Genomic DNA, 9,735 nt, shown 5'->3' with positions numbered 1-9,735 from the left:
CAGCGCCCGCCTTTTCGAGAGGTTTGTCTCTCCCTTCCGTCTATCTTAGCGCATCGCATCCAGGGAGGTTTTTATTTAGGAGGCGCGTGCGGGGAGGGGGGGGGGGTGAGGGAATGGGGGGGGGTCGGTGGTGCCTGGCAGGTGGGCTGACAAGTGAAGTGGAAGGTTCGGGAGCAAAAGTCGTTCGGAAAGGGTCAGGAACAACGGAAATCAGGACGACCAGAAGAGAGAGAGTTTTCTTTTCAGGTTTGTTTTTCATTGTGCGTCCTGGTAGCCCTGGCCGGGGCGGCCCCATGGGGTCGGGGGCACGAGACCCTCGCCCTCCCCTCCAACCCATCGCTCCGGCCCCCAACCGGAGAGGAACGTGTCGGAGCCCGAGGGAGCCCCAGCTTGCCCGCAAGTCTGAACACACTGCCTCATTCCTTTCTTTCCACAAATTCGTAGTCATCTGTTGCGTTTCATTGCATAACTCAAACTGCAGATTCAGGTTTTGGCATTGCAGCCATTTGATTTGAGAGTGGAGTCACTGGGTGTGAGTCGGCTGGTAAAATTTGCACGTTGGGGACAGATATTCTGCTGGCAGGGGATCAAGGATGTGATTTTGATGGTGGATGACAGGGCACTGCAGAGAGGAAATCTAGAGCCTAATGCTTGGCGTAGAGGCCCTTCCTGAGCTTCACTGGGTGGTGAAATCCCTGCTCAAAACCGAAAGAAATTTCTATTTTTTCCTTTGAACAAAATGTTTATTTCTATTTCTTCCATTTGATCGAAACTGGTAATTGTTTGAAAACAACTAGTTTGGGCTTTGGGGGGGGGAGCGATAGATCAGTGGGTGTAGACTTGGTTTTTACGCGACCGGCCCGGGTTTTATTCCTGGCGTCCCTTTTGGTCCCCTGAGGACCACCATGAGGAATTCCTCAGTGCAGAGACAGCAGTAACCCCTGTGCTTCACCAGGTGTGACCCAAAAAGCCAAAACTGAAAAAGAAAACCAGTTTGAGGGCACTAGTGTCAGCGCAGTGAGAAGGAGAAAGGTTTGCATCCATTTGCTCCCCTACAGACCCTCCAGGAGTGATCCCTGAGCACTGCCTGGTGTGTCTCTAAAGAAGACAAACTTCAAAATAAAAGGACCAAAAAAAGGATCGATCCTGAGAGCCATCCATTTTGGTGAGATGTTTTCAATGGCCCCCGTGGCTCGTCGTGTCTGCAGGGATGCAGGGTTGCCTTCACTCCATGCATCGGGCGCTCCACACTGAGCTCCACACTGAGCTTGAACTGAACCCTGACTGGAATCTATTTTCTTTTCTCTTGGAATGGTGTGTCAGCTTTCTGCTATCACTGTCGCTGTCCTCCCATGGTTCATCGATTTGCTCGAGCTGGCCTAGTAAGGTCCCCCGTTGGAGACTTGGTTGTTATTGTGTGTGGCATGTCGAATACATCACGGGGAGCTTGCCAGGCTTCGCCGTGCGGGCGAGATACTCTCCGTAGCTTGCCGGGCTCTCCGAGAGGGGTGGAGGAATCGAACTCAGGTCGGCCATGTTGGCTGCGTGCAAGGCAAACGCCCTACCGCGGTGCTCTCTCTCTAACGCTTTCTGCAAAGGGAGATATTTCCACTCGTGTCTGTTTATTGAGTTTACAAAAAAATAAAACACCGAACATATGGGGCTTTCCTAGTGCATTATTTATGAGGGACAAGATCAGTAAAAAGTGGCGGCCCCTGGTAGAAGGGGTACTCTGAAGGCCAGTTTTGTGGCAGGACACAAGCATCCTCCCGTTAGCATCCCAGAACTCTCAGTCTCCACATTGTTAGTAGCGGGACCATTCGGACCTGGGAGGTGCTTTCGTGCTTTCTTTCTCACTGAATTCCTGACATCCAGGCAGTTCCTGGGGTGCAGTAGAGGCTTCAGAGTGATGCGGAGCTTAGGGCGGTGCAGTGGGGTCTGTACACAGTACAGGGGTTGTGGGATTGAGTGTGCCCTTGTTGCATTTTGGCATGGGGCTGAGCACTGGGGCTACAGGCCTTGGGGTTGCGGAACCCACCCAAGGGCTAGGGGCTTGAGTGGCCAACACTCCCAACATGGGACTTGTCGGTACAAATCCTGAAGCCTTTAGCCTTGACGTAGATGCTATAGAATCTGCAGATTCATGTTCAGGGTCGGGGCTGCAGCCCCCTAAAGGCAAGAGACTCTGTTGCAGACCGTCCTATTCATTGGCGGTTGTGATGGGGAGGGGCCTTTTTGGAAGCGTGGTTCACGCAGGTGGGAGGTTTAGGCCAATGAAATTTTAATTTGGGGGTTTGTTTTAGTTGGTTTTTTTATGTTTTGTGGGGGGAGTGAGAGAGGACATACCCTAAGATGCTCACTCCTGGCTCAGTGCTCAGGAATCATTCCTGGCGGTGCTCTGGGATCTGGGATGCTGAAGCTTGATTGGGGCGAGGAGGGCAAGCATCTTGCCTGCTTTACTGTCTGTCTAATTCCAACGCTGATGTTTTTTTCCAGATGAGGAATTTAGACTCATCTTCAGTTATGAAAAATCCTCTATGCTTCATCTCTTCCTGACTGGGCGATCCCTGGATACTGGCTCTTGGGGTGAGTATAGCAGGTCAAGGATTTAATTTTTCTTGCTCTTGCAGGAAGATGTTCTTATTGTCGCATGGGGGGGGGGGAACTTTGCTCAGGGGTCACTCCTGGCTTGCTGGCAAGAAATTTACTTTGAAAGGGCCAGAGGTATGGTGCAGCAAGTAGGGTGCTTGCCTTGCATGCAGCTAACACAGATTTGATCAGCTGCATCCCAGCAAACCTCAGACATTCCAGGACAGATCCCTGAATGCAGAGCTAGGAGTACTCCTGACACTGTTGGTTCTGGCTCAGACACACACACACGGAATATCTGACAGCAGAGATAGAAGTGTGCTCCTGCAGCATAGGTTTTAAGGACCCACTGTTTGACTCTTGAACTATTTTATGCTACAATTTGTCAGGGTACGTGGATTTATTTCCCTCTATTTGGATAGAGTTTACTGTTTGTCATTGCTGTATTTTGGGGTCACACACTACAGTACTCAGGCCTTATTCCTGCTCTGACCTCAGGGATCACAGCTGTCGGGGTCCCTCGACAATCGGGTGCCTGGCTAGAGGACTTGGTCAGGCAATTGCAAGCTGCTCATACCTGCTGTGTCATCACACAGTCCTCCAAGATAGGATATTTATTATAGGTAAAAGGTAGGCACAGCCAGGAGTGTTTCCTCAGCCCAGAGGTAGTAAAAAGCCCTATAGGTTGCTGTGTGGGGACTATGTGGTGTCTGGCCCTTTAAAACCCTGACCGGAAGTGTAGGTGAGGTCACAGAGCCCCGCCTTTCCCTGGGGTCTTTGTGGGCGGAGCAATCTCCACTCTGTTTGTTGCCTGGTGAGGAGCGGGGGTGGGGCGGGAAGGGGGCGGCCAGGGCGTGGGGGCGTCCCATAGGGCCAGTTTCCTCGCTGGCCTGGCCGCTGAGTGGTCCATCTGGGAGCTCTGAGCCTCCGCCGCCTGCCCAGCCCGGGATGCCCCCAGCGCCCGCCTTTTCGAGAGGTTTGTCTCTCCCTTCCGTCTATCTTAGCGCATCGCATCCAGGGAGGTTTTTATTTAGGAGGCGCGTGCGGGGAGGGGGGGGGTGAGGGAATGGGGGGGTCGGTGGTGCCTGGCAGGTGGGCTGACAAGTGAAGTGGAAGGTTCGGGAGCAAAAGTCGTTCGGAAAGGGTCAGGAACAACGGAAATCAGGACGACCAGAAGAGAGAGAGTTTTCTTTTCAGGTTTGTTTTTCATTGTGCGTCCTGGTAGCCCTGGCCGGGGCGGCCCCATGGGGTCGGGGGCACGAGACCCTCGCCCTCCCCTCCAACCCATCGCTCCGGCCCCCAACCGGAGAGGAACGTGTCGGAGCCCGAGGGAGCCCCAGCTTGCCCGCAAGTCTGAACACACTGCCTCATTCCTTTCTTTCCACAAATTCGTAGTCATCTGTTGCGTTTCATTGCATAACTCAAACTGCAGATTCAGGTTTTGGCATTGCAGCCATTTGATTTGAGAGTGGAGTCACTGGGTGTGAGTCGGCTGGTAAAATTTGCACGTTGGGGACAGATATTCTGCTGGCAGGGGATCAAGGATGTGATTTTGATGGTGGATGACAGGGCACTGCAGAGAGGAAATCTAGAGCCTAATGCTTGGCGTAGAGGCCCTTCCTGAGCTTCACTGGGTGGTGAAATCCCTGCTCAAAACCGAAAGAAATTTCTATTTTTTCCTTTGAACAAAATGTTTATTTCTATTTCTTCCATTTGATCGAAACTGGTAATTGTTTGAAAACAACTAGTTTGGGCTTTGGGGGGGGGAGCGATAGATCAGTGGGTGTAGACTTGGTTTTTACGCGACCGGCCCGGGTTTTATTCCTGGCGTCCCTTTTGGTCCCCTGAGGACCACCATGAGGAATTCCTCAGTGCAGAGACAGCAGTAACCCCTGTGCTTCACCAGGTGTGACCCAAAAAGCCAAAACTGAAAAAGAAAACCAGTTTGAGGGCACTAGTGTCAGCGCAGTGAGAAGGAGAAAGGTTTGCATCCATTTGCTCCCCTACAGACCCTCCAGGAGTGATCCCTGAGCACTGCCTGGTGTGTCTCTAAAGAAGACAAACTTCAAAATAAAAGGACCAAAAAAAGGATCGATCCTGAGAGCCATCCATTTTGGTGAGATGTTTTCAATGGCCCCCGTGGCTCGTCGTGTCTGCAGGGATGCAGGGTTGCCTTCACTCCATGCATCGGGCGCTCCACACTGAGCTCCACACTGAGCTTGAACTGAACCCTGACTGGAATCTATTTTCTTTTCTCTTGGAATGGTGTGTCAGCTTTCTGCTATCACTGTCGCTGTCCTCCCATGGTTCATCGATTTGCTCGAGCTGGCCTAGTAAGGTCCCCCGTTGGAGACTTGGTTGTTATTGTGTGTGGCATGTCGAATACATCACGGGGAGCTTGCCAGGCTTCGCCGTGCGGGCGAGATACTCTCCGTAGCTTGCCGGGCTCTCCGAGAGGGGTGGAGGAATCGAACTCAGGTCGGCCATGTTGGCTGCGTGCAAGGCAAACGCCCTACCGCGGTGCTCTCTCTCTAACGCTTTCTGCAAAGGGAGATATTTCCACTCGTGTCTGTTTATTGAGTTTACAAAAAAATAAAACACCGAACATATGGGGCTTTCCTAGTGCATTATTTATGAGGGACAAGATCAGTAAAAAGTGGCGGCCCCTGGTAGAAGGGGTACTCTGAAGGCCAGTTTTGTGGCAGGACACAAGCATCCTCCCGTTAGCATCCCAGAACTCTCAGTCTCCACATTGTTAGTAGCGGGACCATTCGGACCTGGGAGGTGCTTTCGTGCTTTCTTTCTCACTGAATTCCTGACATCCAGGCAGTTCCTGGGGTGCAGTAGAGGCTTCAGAGTGATGCGGAGCTTAGGGCGGTGCAGTGGGGTCTGTACACAGTACAGGGGTTGTGGGATTGAGTGTGCCCTTGTTGCATTTTGGCATGGGGCTGAGCACTGGGGCTACAGGCCTTGGGGTTGCGGAACCCACCCAAGGGCTAGGGGCTTGAGTGGCCAACACTCCCAACATGGGACTTGTCGGTACAAATCCTGAAGCCTTTAGCCTTGACGTAGATGCTATAGAATCTGCAGATTCATGTTCAGGGTCGGGGCTGCAGCCCCCTAAAGGCAAGAGACTCTGTTGCAGACCGTCCTATTCATTGGCGGTTGTGATGGGGAGGGGCCTTTTTGGAAGCGTGGTTCACGCAGGTGGGAGGTTTAGGCCAATGAAATTTTAATTTGGGGGTTTGTTTTAGTTGGTTTTTTTATGTTTTGTGGGGGGAGTGAGAGAGGACATACCCTAAGATGCTCACTCCTGGCTCAGTGCTCAGGAATCATTCCTGGCGGTGCTCTGGGATCTGGGATGCTGAAGCTTGATTGGGGCGAGGAGGGCAAGCATCTTGCCTGCTTTACTGTCTGTCTAATTCCAACGCTGATGTTTTTTTCCAGATGAGGAATTTAGACTCATCTTCAGTTATGAAAAATCCTCTATGCTTCATCTCTTCCTGACTGGGCGATCCCTGGATACTGGCTCTTGGGGTGAGTATAGCAGGTCAAGGATTTAATTTTTCTTGCTCTTGCAGGAAGATGTTCTTATTGTCGCATGGGGGGGGGGAACTTTGCTCAGGGGTCACTCCTGGCTTGCTGGCAAGAAATTTACTTTGAAAGGGCCAGAGGTATGGTGCAGCAAGTAGGGTGCTTGCCTTGCATGCAGCTAACACAGATTTGATCAGCTGCATCCCAGCAAACCTCAGACATTCCAGGACAGATCCCTGAATGCAGAGCTAGGAGTACTCCTGACACTGTTGGTTCTGGCTCAGACACACACACACGGAATATCTGACAGCAGAGATAGAAGTGTGCTCCTGCAGCATAGGTTTTAAGGACCCACTGTTTGACTCTTGAACTATTTTATGCTACAATTTGTCAGGGTACGTGGATTTATTTCCCTCTATTTGGATAGAGTTTACTGTTTGTCATTGCTGTATTTTGGGGTCACACACTACAGTACTCAGGCCTTATTCCTGCTCTGACCTCAGGGATCACAGCTGTCGGGGTCCCTCGACAATCGGGTGCCTGGCTAGAGGACTTGGTCAGGCAATTGCAAGCTGCTCATACCTGCTGTGTCATCACACAGTCCTCCAAGATAGGATATTTATTATAGGTAAAAGGTAGGCACAGCCAGGAGTGTTTCCTCAGCCCAGAGGTAGTAAAAAGCCCTATAGGTTGCTGTGTGGGGACTATGTGGTGTCTGGCCCTTTAAAACCCTGACCGGAAGTGTAGGTGAGGTCACAGAGCCCCGCCTTTCCCTGGGGTCTTTGTGGGCGGAGCAATCTCCACCCTGTTTGTTGCCTGGTGAGGAGCGGGGGTGGGGCGGGAAGGGGGCGGCCAGGGCGTGGGGGCGTCCCATAGGGCCAGTTTCCTCGCTGGCCTGGCCGCTGAGTGGTCCATCTGGGAGCTCTGAGCCTCCGCCGCCTGCCCAGCCCGGGATGCCCCCAGCGCCCGCCTTTTCGAGAGGTTTGTCTCTCCCTTCCGTCTATCTTAGCGCATCGCATCCAGGGAGGTTTTTATTTAGGAGGCGCGTGCGGGGAGGGGGGGGTGAGGGAATGGGGGGGTCGGTGGTGCCTGGCAGGTGGGCTGACAAGTGAAGTGGAAGGTTCGGGAGCAAAAGTCGTTCGGAAAGGGTCAGGAACAACGGAAATCAGGACGACCAGAAGAGAGAGAGTTTTCTTTTCAGGTTTGTTTTTCATTGTGCGTCCTGGTAGCCCTGGCCGGGGCGGCCCCATGGGGTCGGGGGCACGAGACCCTCGCCCTCCCCTCCAACCCATCGCTCCGGCCCCCAACCGGAGAGGAACGTGTCGGAGCCCGAGGGAGCCCCAGCTTGCCCGCAAGTCTGAACACACTGCCTCATTCCTTCCTTTCCACAAATTCGTAGTCATCTGTTGCGTTTCATTGCATAACTCAAACTGCAGATTCAGGTTTTGGCATTGCAGCCATTTGATTTGAGAGTGGAGTCACTGGGTGTGAGTCGGCTGGTAAAATTTGCACGTTGGGGACAGATATTCTGCTGGCAGGGGATCAAGGATGTGATTTTGATGGTGGATGACAGGGCACTGCAGAGAGGAAATCGAGAGCCTAATGCTTGGCGTAGAGGCCCTTCCTGAGCTTCACTGGGTGGTGAAATCCCTGCTCAAAACCGAAACAAATTTCTATTTTTTCCTTTGAACAAAATGTTTATTTCTATTTCTTCCATTTGATCGAAAGTGGTAATTGTTTGAAAACAACTAGTTTGGGCTTTGGGCGGGGAGCGATAGATCAGTGGGTGTAGACTTGGTTTTTACGCGACCGGCCCGGGTTTTATTCCTGGCGTCCCTTTTGGTCCCCTGAGGACCACCATGAGGAATTCCTCAGTGCAGAGACAGCAGTAACCCCTGTGCTTCACCAGGTGTGACCCAAAAAGCCAAAACTGAAAAAGAAAACCAGTTTGAGGGCACTAGTGTCAGCGCAGTGAGGAGGAGAAAGGTTTGCATCCATTTGCTCCCCTACAGACCCTCCAGGAGTGATCCCTGAGCACTGCCTGGTGTGTCTCTAAAGAAGACAAACTTCAAAATAAAAGGACCAAAAAAAGGATCGATCCTGAGAGCCATCCATTTTGGTGAGATGTTTTCAATGGCCCCCGTGGCTCGTCGTGTCTGCAGGGATGCAGGGTTGCCTTCACTCCATGCATCAGGCGCTCCACACTGAGCTCCACACTGAGCTTGAACTGAACCCTGACTGGAATCTATTTTCTTTTCTCTTGGAATGGTGTGTCAGCTTTCTGCTATCACTGTCGCTGTCCTCCCATGGTTCTTCGATTTGCTCGAGCTGGTCTAGTAAGGTCCCCCGTTGGAGACTTGGTTGTTATTGTGTGTGGCATGTCGAATACATCACGGGGAGCTTGCCAGGCTTCGCCGTGCGGGCGAGATACTCTCCGTAGCTTGCCGGGCTCTCCGAGAGGGGTGGAGGAATCGAACTCAGGTCGGCCATGTTGGCTGCGTGCAAGGCAAACGCCCTACCGCGGTGCTCTCTCTCTAACGCTTTCTGCAAAGGGAGATATTTCCACTCGTGTCTGTTTATTGAGTTTACAAAAAAATAAAACACCGAACATATGGGGCTTTCCTAGTGCATTATTTATGAGGGACAAGATCAGTAAAAAGTGGCGGCCCCTGGTAGAAGGGGTACTCTGAAGGCCAGATTTGTGGCAGGACACAAGCATCCTCCCGTTAGCATCCCAGAACTCTCAGTCTCCACATTGTTAGTAGCGGGACCATTCGGACCTGGGAGGTGCTTTCGTGCTTTCTTTCTCACTGAATTCCTGACATCCAGGCAGTTCCTGGGGTGCAGTAGAGGCTTCAGAGTGATGCGGAGCTTAGGGCGGTGCAGTGGGGTCTGTACACAGTACAGGGGTTGTGGGATTGAGTGTGCCCTTGTTGCATTTTGGCATGGGGCTGAGCACTGGGGCTACAGGCCTTGGGGTTGCGGAACCCACCCAAGGGCTAGGGGCTTGAGTGGCCAACACTCCCAACATGGGACTTGTCGGTACAAATCCTGAAGCCTTTAGCCTTGACGTAGATGCTATAGAATCTGCAGATTCATGTTCAGGGTCGGGGCTGCAGCCCCCTAAAGGCAAGAGACTCTGTTGCAGACCGTCCTATTCATTGGCGGTTGGGATGGTGAGGGGCCTTTTTGGAAGCGTGGTTCACGCAGGTGGGAGGTTTAGGCCAATGAAATTTTAATTTGGGGGTTTGTTTTAGTTGTTTTTTTATGTTTTGTGGGGGGAGTGAGAGAGGACATACCCTAAGATGCTCACTCCTGGCTCAGTGCTCAGGAATCATTCCTGGCGGTGCTCTGGGATCTGGGATGCTGAAGCTTGATTGGGGCGAGGAGGGCAAGCATCTTGCCTGCTTTACTGTCTGTCTAATTCCAACGCTGATGTTTTTTTCCAGATGAGGAATTTAGACTCATCTTCAGTTATGAAAAATCCTCTATGCTTCATCTCTTCCTGACTGGGCGATCCCTGGATACTGGCTCTTGGGGTGAGTATAGCAGGTCAAGGATTTAATTTTTCTTGCTCTTGCAGGAAGATGTTCTTATTGTCGCATGGGGGGG

This window comes from Sorex fumeus, unplaced genomic scaffold, assembly GCF_029834395.1.
Source record: "Sorex fumeus unplaced genomic scaffold, SorFum_2.1 ptg000103l, whole genome shotgun sequence".
NCBI lineage: Eukaryota > Metazoa > Chordata > Mammalia > Eulipotyphla > Soricidae > Sorex > Sorex fumeus.
This window is presented reverse-complemented; position numbering follows the sequence as displayed.